Here is a 14072-nt window from a genome sequence, read left to right as displayed (position 1 = left end):
AGTATTGTTTACTGCTGTTTTCCCCACTAGAACACCTATTAATAGTATTTGATGTTGTTTTTTTTCCGTATGACTATAACAAAGACTGCTACTAAGGTGATGAAACGTGTGCACAGAAAAAGAACTCATTACAAACTGAAGTTAAATAAAAATGTAAGTCTTTCTCTTGAACTTAAAGAAATGCATACATTTGGATCTTCAGAGAGCTCAATGTATGAATAAAGCCTTATTTTCAATCTGTCCTATGAGCGCAGCATAATTTCTGGTCTGCTTCTCATTCTTCATTTGCATAAACCCAAATGTTACCACCGAGATATTTAATCTGCTCGCTACAACTTATTCCCTCTAATCCACCTATTTCAAAGACCATTCAACCACCAAATGTCACCACCAGAGAAACTGAAATCCAAGTAATGCATTAACAAAATAAGGGTTGGTTCATCTACAAAAAGATTTGCTTTTCCATTTTGACTCTGCAAACAGCACCACAGATCCCCTTTTTTGCCACAGCTGAGGAAAACAACTACAGGAGCAGTAGCTTTGGTTTTCTCTAAGTCTTGGGCTGAAAAATTCTGTCAGCCTCTTAGAGCTGCTTTATGAGATGTAAGCAAATCTATTTAATTTCCAAGTAGGATTGCATTGATTGCTAAGTATTTTGTTATAATTTGAAGCTTACATACAGCACAACCAAACATAGCATCACAAGTTAAACTGACAATAAATCATTTATCACACGCAAAGTTTAAGATCGTAATTCACTGAATAATATTTATGATCACAAAGCAAACATGATAAAAGTGGTATTTCCTTGATAATAGCAGACATAGTAATTTCAGGATACATGACAGAGGCAGACTCCAAAACCGCTAACAGCCCTAATCCCAATGAAAGGGACTCACCTATGAGAGAATCTACTCAGACCCTGAAAAAAGTATGCATGGATTAAAATGGTACAGACAAGCAAAGCTTCAGCAGTATTACATCTTCAAGTGTAACTGTACTACTAAAACATTACTTGTTAGCAAAACAGTTATTTCGGGTTCTGAAAATGAAACTATGAAGTTTAAGATCTTTATCTATAAAACATTACTGTTCTGCCTTGACTACCTCAAGGCAATATCAATATCCCAAGTGAATGCACATCTTCTCTTCCTTATCCACTGTCATTTCCATAATTCATCTTCTAATGATTTAAGAAGTGCAGAGGGTATTCTCAGAGGACATTGATGGTGCTCAGTCTTATATTTGGCTAGCTGCTGAGGAGCACACCAAGGAAGAAGCACTGTGTACATCTAGATGAGCTTTGGTGGTACACAGAGCAGACAGGTTTTTGAGCTTTACAGTGTTGCGCGTTCGTGAACACAGAGGTTCACCCACACTACAGAGAACAAGCAGCCTTCACCTTTCCATTTATGCCCACTAAGTCAGTGCCACCATGTTCTCCCAGGAGAAAAGTGTGAGAGATGAAACACTGCAAGCAACTGCAGCTAAGGACACTCAGAGATAAAGTCTGCCCTTGCTGCTCTTGGACTGTGAGAGGGGAAGAGACGATCTGCCAGGCAGTGACTGTGTCTTGCAGGCGCCTCAGTTCCTTTTGAATAAACATCGACTGGTGCTTCTGGGATGGAGCACACACCTCAAATTGGACTTTAATTTGCTTGTCTATGCATGTAAAAAATACTGGGACTTGGTCCTAAACTGGACCAAAAGCAGGCTATATCGTAATTATGTCATACCTAATTAAAGTCCATATAACTACAATAGAGACTTGCCCAGTGTTTGACAGCCAGTAGATCTCAAACCTGCATCTGGAACATATCTCAGGACCTGAAGTCATAATAAAGGTACTGATTGAATAGCCTGATTTCTAGAATTCCGTCAGATTTTGCTTTCACTTATAGCATTGTAGTAACACTTTACTAGAGGGAAAGACAGGTTCTTCAATTTCAAAGTTGCAATTCAATAGGTATATGGAGTTACAACACAGATATCTCTTGCACTCTCTCAGGAGACTCAAGTTAAATTCTTGGCTCAGGTTTGCAGTGAAAATAAACAGACAGCATTAATCTAGTCACGTTTTTTTCATAAATTACATTAAAAAAAAACCAAACCCAAACGACTGTGAATGCGCCCATCAGACTAACAGAAAAAAAAAAAAAAAAAAGGTGCCTGACAAGGTCTTTGAAGTAGCTCTTGTAATCTACCATCTATCTACAGAAATAAAAATCATCTTGGGACAGACAGATTCACAAAGTCAACCAAACAACTCAAACCAGGCTTACCAGTGCCTGCAGTCCGCTTTATGGAAAAGGTTTTGACAAGGAAGTAAGAGTCTGGTTTGCTCCAATTCTGGAAGCATTGCAGCTGTGTATTGCTTAATAATTTAGTTTATTAAACGCAACAACTGTCAAAATCTATACAAACTAATTTGTCGTGCAGCAATTTTACATTATTGGAACCTTGTTATAATCTGACTAATGCATGCTATTGCTTTCTAACCATGCCTATAATTGGTTTCTTGGCTGTACAGGCCTAAAGACAGTAATTCTAAACATCTCCCAATTACACTGAAAAATATGCATGTTTGCAGAAAGTTCCATTACTTAGTTTTCAGACTCAAAGGGCTTTTAACAATACAAGATTTAAAAAAAATGTTTGCAAAAGGACACTAATTTTTGGTGCTTTTCTGAAAGTTATGTGTTTGTGTACAAAAATACCATCTTAAGACCTGTAAATGCCAAAGCAGCACATACTGACATGCTTATATAACACAAGATAAACTTGAGAAAAAAGATCAAAAATCAATTCAGATGGAAGAATATATTCCAAGTGAATACATCAAAACGAAACAAGAAATCCAGCCATTAAAAGTCCCAGACCTCAAAACTTACATAGATGTGACAGTTACTTATTAACTTGTTTACTTCCAGCAAATGTGACTGTCTATTGCCATTGCCTGCAATTCTTCACTGTAGTACCAGGATTGGCATACAGGTATTTTTTAAGATGTTTAAAGTGCTGTGGCTTAATATATTAATCCTTTACAAATATGTTTTACTATTTTTGATAGAAAATATTAGCAAGTAAATATTGCAAGGACAAGCAGGGTTGCCCAGATGCAGATATGCTTCTTAGCAGAGGAGAAAACCTTGAAAATGACATTTGAAATGAAAGGGAAGGTTTATAAAATTATCTTTTTTAAACTACTACAGAATCTTAAAATTTGTCTATAAATCTTGGCAGATTAAGTGTGCACCTTATGATGGATTCTTATGATTACTGCAAAACCAACAGAACTACGTTACATACAGGACAACATGCAATAAGCACATACATAGATACTATATTCCCCAAGTCTGGAACTAAAAATAAAACCGAGTACAGTCATGCAAAAAGAGTGAGAAAAATACACAGGGAAGGGACAAAAGCTGTACAACAAATCCCTTACAGTCACTCCCAATATGCCTTAAGTTGATTGTGCAATGAGAGAAATCATGCTTCAAGTGTCCTGCAGAGTTTAAACATGGGCATCATTATCTGTCTTCATAGACAACTCTCATCACCAGAGCAGCTGAGTTGCTTTCGTGGTGTCACTTCTTCCTTGGACCACTGTGAATTGGACAAACGCTACCAGCTGCATTTTATCAATGGAGAATAAGTGAACCTTAAGCAGTTCTTGAAATGGCCTGGATCCCACGTGATGCCTCAATCAGCAATCTCTCCAGCTAAGCTCACTGTATCAGTAACACAACAAATTGTTTTGGGTTGGTTCTCTGCCCAGAGCTGTACTGTGCACAGTGAAGTACATAAGAGTCAGGAAAAAAATCCAAAATACCTTAAAATTTAAATCTTTGGATATCTGCAATAAAATGGAAGGAAGCAGCTTGCTGCACAGAGTCTGTATATCCATAGTTGTTTCTTTCACAACAATGACAATACAAACTACACTTAAACACAGGCAGAGACACACCTTTGGGGAGATACGCAGCAGAAATAAAATACAAAGAGCTCATCAGTTTTGGAAGGACATTGGCAGTTGCTAGGAGAACTACGAAAGCTCAAATCCCCAGGCTAGGCTTCCTCTACCACTAATAACCATGCCCTCCAACAAGCAAACAGCTGTAGCACACTACCCTTCACAGAACACCTGTGTGTTGTTAGATCTTCAGAATTAGTACGGGGTTTCCTCACACAACAAATGCGTGGTTGAAGGTACTGCTGATGCTTCCACTGACAGGTGAGTTTCACAGATAACAGCCCGCAGAGTTTTAATCCAGCAAACACCTTCTAGTAACACAGCTTAACCCTCCTAAGGAAGCTAGCTAAATGAGTAGAAAACTCTATAGATAGTGGGAAAACAATTTTTGTTTCCTTCAGTTGAGCGCTCATAGCAAAGTTACTTGCACAAGAGGGACAAGATGCAAAGACCACACACACAAATTCTGCAGTCAGCAGCCACAGCCCAGGGTATAGCAGCACTGCTCTATCAAGTTCAGTAGAATGCATCTAAAAATGTTTGGATATGTGACAAAACAAAGATTTAAAAATACCAAGCACATGCAAAGCATAACGCATCTCTCACATAATCCTCCCGCCTTATTACAAATTCATCTAAGAATTCATAAAAAGGACAAGTATCACATATGCTTATTAAGTTACAGATGAGTGCAAGCGCGAGAGAGAAGGCAGGAGGCAAGGTAACTAGGTAGAAGAGGTAAAAGTCTACATGGAAATTTGTCTCATCAGAGAAAACCAGAACGTAATGTCTCTTTGGTATAGTAACGTGTGCTGTGAGAAGTGATGTGCACTTGAATGCACATTCTACTCTAATCCCAAAGGATCAAGCTTCTTTGACATGCCCCTTCCTATTTTATTCGTCTTCAGTTTGCCTACGAGCTATCCACTTCCAACGGATGCTTAAAAATTGCCCTGTGTTTTAATTTATACACAGGAAAACATATAGTGCTAATGCTGATTTAGGATTCTCAAATTAAGGCAAGATGTAGGCAATACATTGCTGGCTCTCCTCTTAGGCCTTACTTCAGGAACAAGGCTTTTCTTAATAGTTTAAGTGCCATTACTTTAAAATCATCATCCTCAGAAAGTGGTTTTGAGAAATATAACCAAATTGCTTTTAAGTTTTTGATTGCAAAGGCACATAAGCACATGAATGTTACTAAAGCAAAAGTTTCAGAATTAAACATACATGCAAAAAAGGATACACAGTATAGATGAATTATATATGCCTATAAATAAGCAGAAAAATAGACTTAAAATATCCACATAACTATTAATTAGTTATTAATATTAGATCTCTGGTCTATTTCCCTTCAAATTAGCCACCCACCAGCAAAATGTCAATTGCAAAACAAGAGACTATATTTATAGTACAACCTACTTGGGAGTTTTGAAAGACATGTCAGCCACTGCTAAATTACAATACCCCTATTGTGCACCTTCCCAAATTAACACGTAACTTTCATTATAAGCAACTATATGTACAGAAGTCATATTAGATTTTAATAGTCTTTATTACACCACATAAGCTGGTGCAAGCATTTTTCCATATAGAAGTCTATGTAGAGAGAAAGAAAAAGTAATGTTAAGTAATTCATCAGTATGAAGCTGGGTCAGACACTGGCGCAGCCGTATCTTAAAAGGTCCTGTGCAGCATTGATGCTGGGAGCAGTATCAAGGAGATTGTAATAAGTAATTCTTGGATCCGATTTTACTATTTCACATCCTGAGACTAACTTTGATTGCCAGTACTACAAGTGATGCACCTTGAAATGCAATACAACGTACTCCTTACTCCATCTTTAAACTGTATTCATATGGAAGAGTCACCAGCAAAGAGGAAACAACCTCTCTAACAACCTATCTTTATCAATCAGTGGGGGAAGCTGTATGCACCTGCATAAGATACCCTGCACAAAACCACACTGGGTCCAGATCTAATACTCCTGGTGACTGCCAGCTCACCAAGATGGAAAAAGCATGTTATACATGGCTACCTACTGAAACGCAGAGGTCCCTCTATGACCTCTCTGGCTTCTTTTCTATCATGGAGAAACCAAGTAGAGTACAATCAGCATGGGGCACCTCTTCTCTGCACCTTTTGCAAATGGTATAATTTATGTAACTCTTAGTATAAAATTACTTCACTTTCCATCAGCTTGCAGAAGCACACTCCTCCTAATAGCACATTTTACAGAACTTCCTTCTAGAGCTAGCTCTTATTCTTGTAAATAAACAGACAAAAATCATACTCCTAGCCTTAAGATTTGGACAAAAACAGGGGCCCTGTGCCAGCTGTTTAATTTCTCATGTATTTATGCATACCAAAGTATTTGTACAAAGAAATCAATTGTAGCTGCAATTAATTTTGCATGTTGCCTATTTGCCCTTAAATCCATGGGGATTGAAGAGAATACTGAATTATAAAGAACATCATTTGCTATCTGGTAGCAGCATTGTCTATTTGTTTCCATTTCCTAAATTTTCCTTTTATCTTAACATTCACTTTAACACTGTAACTATCAAAAACTAGAGGATTCAAAATTGAGAAAAAGAAACAAGAGCTGAAAGAAGAAACAAAATATAAAGCCAGCTGGGATCCAAAGCCACTTTCATCGCATGGGATATTTTTATACCCATTGTACACTTTATTTTTTCCTAATAACTGTCACATGTTAAACAGGAAAGCTAAAAGGTATTTTAAAAGGAGGTAAAAAAGAAAAGACGAACACAGTCCCATTCACCCCTTGTCGTGCTTTTGCTTTTTGTGTGGTGAAAACATTTAAACATTAAGGAGATTATCTAAAATTTTTCAGGATTAGGGTGGGCTTGACCAGGTAAGTGAAAGTCTCCATTATCAGCAATTTTCACTCAAGCAATGACTGCATGATCCACATGTCTTACAGCTATGAATAAAAACGGGAGCCCAGCAATCGATAAGTAAATTTGCCTCTGTAGCTGGAACACTGCAATCGATCTCACACTGCCTGCTTTATATCAAACCAGCACCAAGTCAAGACCTAGTTCCTATCTTTGATTTTTCTCCTATTCCAAGTAAGTTCAATGCAACAGCTTATCTTAAAACATGCAAACAATATTAGCAGAAGGAAAAGATTATTTTCATATCATAATTATTTTTTAGTTACGCTTACCCTAGGCAAAGCTGGCATTATAGAGCGAAGGACATTTGACACAATTTTTATGATTTAATTAGTCTTAACAGAAATAGGGATAGAATTTTAGATTTGGGTATGTTACGAAGATGAAGGCGAGTGGTTTTCTGGGAAGTCCTGGCTCAGACAGACCACTCAAAAAATCCACAACAAAAACTTCTTCAAACCACAGAAAAACAACAAGCCAGTAATGGACACATAACCCCTCCTGCTGACAGATTAACACCCATTTCTAAATGCTATTTCTTCAGATGAGCACTGTGTAACCCACAAGTTCCCTGCTACTGCTGAGGGCTGCCTTCCACCAGACAAATACAGACTTCATGGTCAGTCTGGTGCATCTCCTGGTAAGAGTATTCCCCCTCAAAGAAACCAGGGAAGCTGCCTTTCCACTGACTTTAACAAAATTAATTCAGTTAATATACTATCTGAATTGAAATTATTATAACTGAATGTGCTATTATATAACCACAGAAACGATAAATCCTTTGCTATCATATCTTTCACCTGAACTGCAGTTAAGAGAGCCAAATCCGATGACGCTGTGCAGTTAAGCAAGAAAAGCAGACACTGTTACTCACTTACACAACCTCTGTGGATAAAGACGAGGGCAAAAGCCTGATTCAGGCTATGGAAGGCAGTCTGAGGCGGAAAAATAAGACAGCACTGTCAAGTGATCACTGACTTTAACTTCGGCTCCTAAAGCTGCTAGACTTTTAAAAATATTATTCATAACATATAAAAATGTTATTTTCTGCCTCAGGTGAAGCAAACTCACCTGTCTACTCAGAACAGCAACAACCAGATGAGAAGGAGGTTCACTGTAGATATGCCATAACATATGTTTCTGAAAGGGAGAAAAGCTCATTTTGTCAAAAGAAAACTGAGAGCACTTGCAAGGAGTTAAACGTTTGTAGGGCTTTCTAGACCTATTATACTTTACGTTTACATATATAGAATATATTTTTGTTAGTGCTAGAAAAAGACAATAGCAGATCCATTTTTCGTTCCCTTTTATACTGAGAAGGAAACTATTTAAGTGCTAACTACTTCGAAAACGCATTAAAACCTGACCCGGTTTCTAGACATAAACAAGCTGAATTTTTCACAGGGTAGCCATATGTAACTAAGTTCATCTCTATTTACCCTGCCCGTCAATTCCACTTGTAACACTGAAACCTGAGGAAACAAAACCAAGGCTACTACGAATCAGTGCCTAAGAGGAAAATGAGCAGGTATGCATGCAGAGGAGTGGGTGGCAGCCCATGAAGCTGTGCTTTGATGACTTGTAAAGAAGAAAAAGCCAAACAAGTCTATGTGCAGAGTTTCTATCACTTCTCTGCACTGCAAAACAGACAGCAAGTGAATTACAAGGCTGCAAAGCCAGGATTATATAAAACCAAAAAACCTCTGGTAGTCGTCATCGCTACTATCAGAGTACAAATCACAATATGTACTGATACAAACTCTTGTAAAAACTCTGATGTGATTATATACACTTGGATAAAATGGCTCTGTGCAAAAAGAACTACAAAATACACACACAATTAAGAAGCAACACATGCAACAGATCGTAGCAATTTTATGCATTTTACTTAATTTTTCTATTCTACTATTTCAGGTACTTCTCTTTTTGCTCAAGGAACCTTCACTACAATTAAAACTAGGCATTATGAATATTATTATTACCACTTTTTATTTGTGGCAATAACAGCATCCCAAAGACTCTTTATCCAAGATGTGCTAATGTTGCACACACATCTAAGACTTTGTTCCTGTGCTTGAAGAGATTGTAATATAACCAGACAAAGTCAATAAACAAACATAAAATGTCAACAACAAAATGTCCTATACAGGACCTATGTTGTTTTGTCTTAATGCATATTCCTCAGACCACCTGCTAGTCCTCTTACCAACCAAGGTGCTCCACATAGTCTGCATGACTGCTGCTGCTGCTTCTGTCCTCCAGCACACCCCATAAAAACAAACAAACAAAACTGCCTCTTCTGTGGGAGATAAAAAACACTGAACTGTATTCAAAGATAATGGAAGTGCCGAGATGCAACATAGCTTTTCTAGTCATCCCAGAAAGTGCTAGTTGTTTCTGAGTTAGGATAAATACAATGTTAAATATTGCCATTTTATCTACATTCAGTAACAACAACTCTGGTCAGTGAAATGAAGTACTTATAGCATTGAACGAGGATTAAATGCTGGCCTTTGGTTTATATGAAAATAAAAAAATAGAAAAAATAAGGAGCTGTGTAACAAGTCTATTCTCCATTTGGAAAAAAACAATCTATACACAGCCTGTAGTGAGAAAATGCCATTTCTCTAATTTCTTAAACATATAGCAAGCAGCCTCCTACAGATAGGTCCTTGCTCAGCCCCAGTGAACGCAGCAGAAACACGAGCTCTGACCTAGCTTAGAGCCCAGTGAGCAGGGAAGCATTCTGAGGGAACAGGCTGAGAGAGGAAAGGAAGAAGCATCATGGGAACAGGCACTTTTTCTGTTCTTGGCTCCGGCTACCGGGCTGAGTTAGGGAATGCCTTATTAAACAGCTGAAGCTCTAGAAATTTGCAGCCATTATCCCAGTGTGAGGCAAAACGTTACACACACACTTCTGTCAAGGATTCTTTCTTCATTCAGCAAATATTTAGTAGATTTAACATTCCCAAAACAAATGATCTTTCTAGGTGTTACTAAAAAAAAAAAATAATCCCATACAGCTCGCCCAGATTTGGCTGCAAGCGATAAATATATGCGTTTCCTACACTGAAGTCCACACTCTGCAGGTCCTACAGTTGCTTCTCTCACTGCAAAACCCCTTCTTCAAAATGTTTCATTTGGAAGGATTTTTTCACCTATTTTTACAGAAACAATTGTCCCCCTACCCCTTTCAGTATATTCCTGTTTTTCAACAGCATCACTCTTTTCATTTAACCCAAGATGTCTATTACGAAATTCTTCTAAGAATACATAGCAAGTAAAGGAACACTTTACCTTTTGACAAATCAACTATATTTGAAGAATGTGTTTCACAAGGAAGTGTTTCCCCACTCAATGCTTCAACCCAGCTTCCCAATTATGCACTCTTATCACAGGATTTTAACATACAATAACAGAGGCATAGTATAACACACTGAATTTAAAAATCAAGATAGCCACAAAATTGCTCTTCAAACACCCTAAAACCATGCACAGGGTAACAGCGTACTGCCGTTTCTCAACCCTGACACAGTGTGCAGCAAGCTGCTTGTGTAAATGAGCCACAGTGTTATCTTCCAAATCTTCTTAAGTGACACTCAGCTCCCATAAACCACGCAAGGAAGGGCTACAAAAACCTCTCACTGGGCAGTCATGTTTCACCCACTTCTGATCCTAAACTGGCCCTTTTAGTTCACCTCTAGGCAAATTTCATGGGTGTAGCCAGCAGAGATAGGAGAGGCAAGGCTAGATTTATTGTTTTTTTTAATATATAACTACTCCAATATGCATTAATTTTCCAAGGAAAGATTCTCAGGGAGGTAGCACTGTTCAAAACACAAATGACATGCTGCCAGGGCAAGAGAATAAGAAAGCCAGTGTGTTATTCTGCAGCCTAGATCTCCAAGTTCCTTCCTTACCCAGAGTACTGTGCCTAAGAACCATTGTAGATTTTCCAGACTGTGGGTTTCCAAATGAAGTTGTAAGTCACAAAAATACGCAAAACAACTTTGCTAAGCTGCAATGTTTTTTCCTCAAAAGCAAGCACTGGGGTTCCTAACTTACAAGTCCTGCATTGTTGAAATCTTTTTTAAGTAGATGTTGCCCACTGCAGCTGTAACTTGACACTTCTAGTAACACTGATCAAACTCTGCCTTTCCTGATGTTTCTCCACTCATGTATTGTGCAGAAGGTCCCAGATCAATCCTGGGGTAACAACAAAACATCAGGAATTCCCAATATTAGTACTTTTTCCATAGTTTTGCTATGTACAGATGTCACAAGTTCTCTTTGGAAGGCTTTAGAATTCATGCATGTAACACTTCAAAGCACAAATCTAAAGACATTTACATAACAGATTGAACTGTTTTCCAAATCAATCAAAAATTAGTCTAAGATCTGCTAACATACTACTGAGTTTGCTGAACTGTAATGTTCATATTCATTATATTATTTTCACCCAGGCAACATTTTTTGTCATATGTTCCTAAAAGAAGGATGTGATTTACTTCTATATGCATCAAACTTGCTAATCTTTCAAAAGAACACAGCTGAAAGACGGCTGATGTTCTCTCCAGGTTACACAAAATTAAGCTTATATTTCAAAGACAAAAATCTGTTATTCCACAAACAAATTGTGCTTGTCAGAAAGACCATGAGGATCCCCCCTTGAACATGGTTTGTGTAACAAGAGTACCTCTTAAAACTAGAGAGGATTTCTTGCCTCCCATTATATTTGGGAAGCTTATCCAAAAATCTTACTCCCATGGTGGATGAGATCTGATTTCTAATTTCCAGCATGAATATACGCTCCTTGCCAAGATGCATGCATTTCTTCTTTCTTCAATGCTGTCTTGAATCTAACATAGAAAATAGTTACACTCACTCAAGTCTTTATCATCCTCTCATGTATTTGGAGAAAGTAATTATATCCCCTCTCAGACTTAACTTTTACTGAGATAAAACTAACCAATCTCACAGTGTCCTCCTGCAAGACAGGCTCAGCTCTGCCTTCATCCTTTCCACAGTCCTCTTCTGCACCTGCTCCACTTTATACTCACCTTTCTTGAACATGATTTACCAGAGTAGTTTGGTTTTATATACGGGGATTTAGCGGTACTACCTTGCACATGAGCAGCATTAACACTTTCCTATTCCTGCTATAAGTACCCCTTCACCTCACAGATTTTATGACTACGCTTTTCAGAGCCGCAGGATGCTAGAGGAAAGACACATTTTGATTTTATTGGCTAACATACTGAAGTCTTCCTGTTCCTCCATCATTTTCAAGAGATAAGCACCCAGGTTAGGGCTAAATTAACATCTGTCCAGAAGTGAACAACCATGCATCCTATACCATGAAATTTCAGTCCACTTTTCCTACTCAAGTCCTAAAGGTCATCCAGCTGTTCCTGTAGGATACTCATCTATACTGACAGCATCTCCCAACTATACACCACTGGCAAATTTTATTGCACGCTCCTACTTTTGGTGCTGAGTTCATTAATGAATATATTAATATCAGCTCAACACCAGTTCTTAAGACAACTAACTTCCTTTAGCCCCAGACGTCCCCCATGAGCACGAAATTATATGACCTCCATTTAACAGGCTCCTTATTCACCTCACAATTCTTCTACAACATCACATCAGTATTTTAACAAATGATTTCCCATGTATTGCTGGAGCAAGCATCATACCACAGTCTAGACAGATTAGCTCTAGCACATTCTTTTGTCTGAATCCAAAAATGAACAACTTCATGAAAGACAGACAACACAGATGCTATACAGGTACCCACAAAGACCATGTGCTTAAATCTTGTCTACTGTGATTATAAATGTATACACACACACACACACACTGCAGAGTAGTAACCCTTCCTCAGTTCCCTTCCAATGCAAAGCCAAAGTTCCCATGAACTCCAAACACTGAGACTAAGAGTGAGATTTCAGAGGATGGCAGTTATGTTATACCACGTAACATTCACTTTTCTTCCAAATATGCTACAATCCACATCTGATTGTGGATGACTGAAAAACAGTCCAATGAAAAATCAGAAGCATTAACAGCAGCAGTCCAAGGGGCACCGTCAACCTCAGCAGGGTAATCCCTGCAATTGCCATGGCACAGTCATACTGCACAACAAGAATCGATAGCTTATTTAGTTTGCATTTGGAGAAAAAGGAAATACATGGACCACCATAGAGACAACCAAAGCATGTTTGAATAATGCTGGGCCATGAGGAGACAACTATGCTGAAAAACTTGAGTCAGCTTTGGCAAAAGAAACGGTGGTACAAAACTGGACAGGTCAATGACAGCAACTTCGCTCAACAGCCTGTTCACCACGACTTCTACCTTGAGCCAAAAACTTCCTTGAGCAGACTGTCCACCCCAGTCTGCCCGCTGACTGGGGTGAACTATCAACCAGGACTCTAGTAAATTACAACAGCATAAGAAGTATCTTAGTATACTTAGTAATAACCAGAATTGAACAATTCAGCACAAAAAGAGTTTTGGTTTTATAAGTTCAATATAAAGGAAACAAGGAATTAGGCTAGTGGGAAGGTATGCCAACAATATGTTCTGCACTGCACTCACATTCACAAACTCATAAACATACCAATTATTTGCTTTCCCTAAAAATCTTTAAATCTGTAGGAGAAAGGGCGATCTTGCCTAGAGATCTCTAGAGAGCAGCGCATCACCTCAGGGATGCCAATACTAGGAAATAACAACTTGTATCTTCTATTTAGAACAAAACCCCAGCATCTCTAATGTAATTAACAGTCACCTCCTCACAGTGTTCCCTTGGGTTCAAATACCATTACCTACTCCTCCAGATACTTCCCACTTCGCAGATGGTCAGTCTCTAGAAAAAAAGTCTTCTGCACCTCAGCCGCTTCTTGGTTAAATACATTCTGACGGCTCATTAGTAGAATAATTTATCAACTGTTGTAAGAATAGCTGTTATAAATTTGTTTTCTATGTAAATCAGGTTCCATGCAACTAGGATGGAATTCCAGCCTTTTCAAATGCATTTTAATGTGAAATGCTGACATCAAGTCTTAAGTTCATTTGATTATTTTTGTGTTTATGTTTTTAGTAATCAGTTTTTCTGGCACTCTTTTCTGTTCCAGTTCACTCACTCAGTTGAATTACTTGAACTCCTG

The 14072-nt window shown here is 38.1% G+C and overlaps 1 protein-coding gene across 1 annotated transcript in view; it reads right to left on the bottom strand.

The window, feature by feature from the left end:
- TBL1XR1 (transducin (beta)-like 1 X-linked receptor 1) overlaps positions 1-14072 on the bottom strand; it is a 58217-nt gene that overhangs the window by 39219 nt on the left and 4926 nt on the right. The window lies entirely within an intron of this gene.

Source organism: Nestor notabilis, unplaced genomic scaffold (genome assembly GCF_000696875.1).
Source record: "Nestor notabilis isolate BGI_N333 unplaced genomic scaffold, ASM69687v1 scaffold16805, whole genome shotgun sequence".
NCBI classification, from domain to species: Eukaryota; Metazoa; Chordata; class Aves; order Psittaciformes; family Psittacidae; genus Nestor; species Nestor notabilis.
This window is presented reverse-complemented; position numbering and strand designations above follow the sequence as displayed.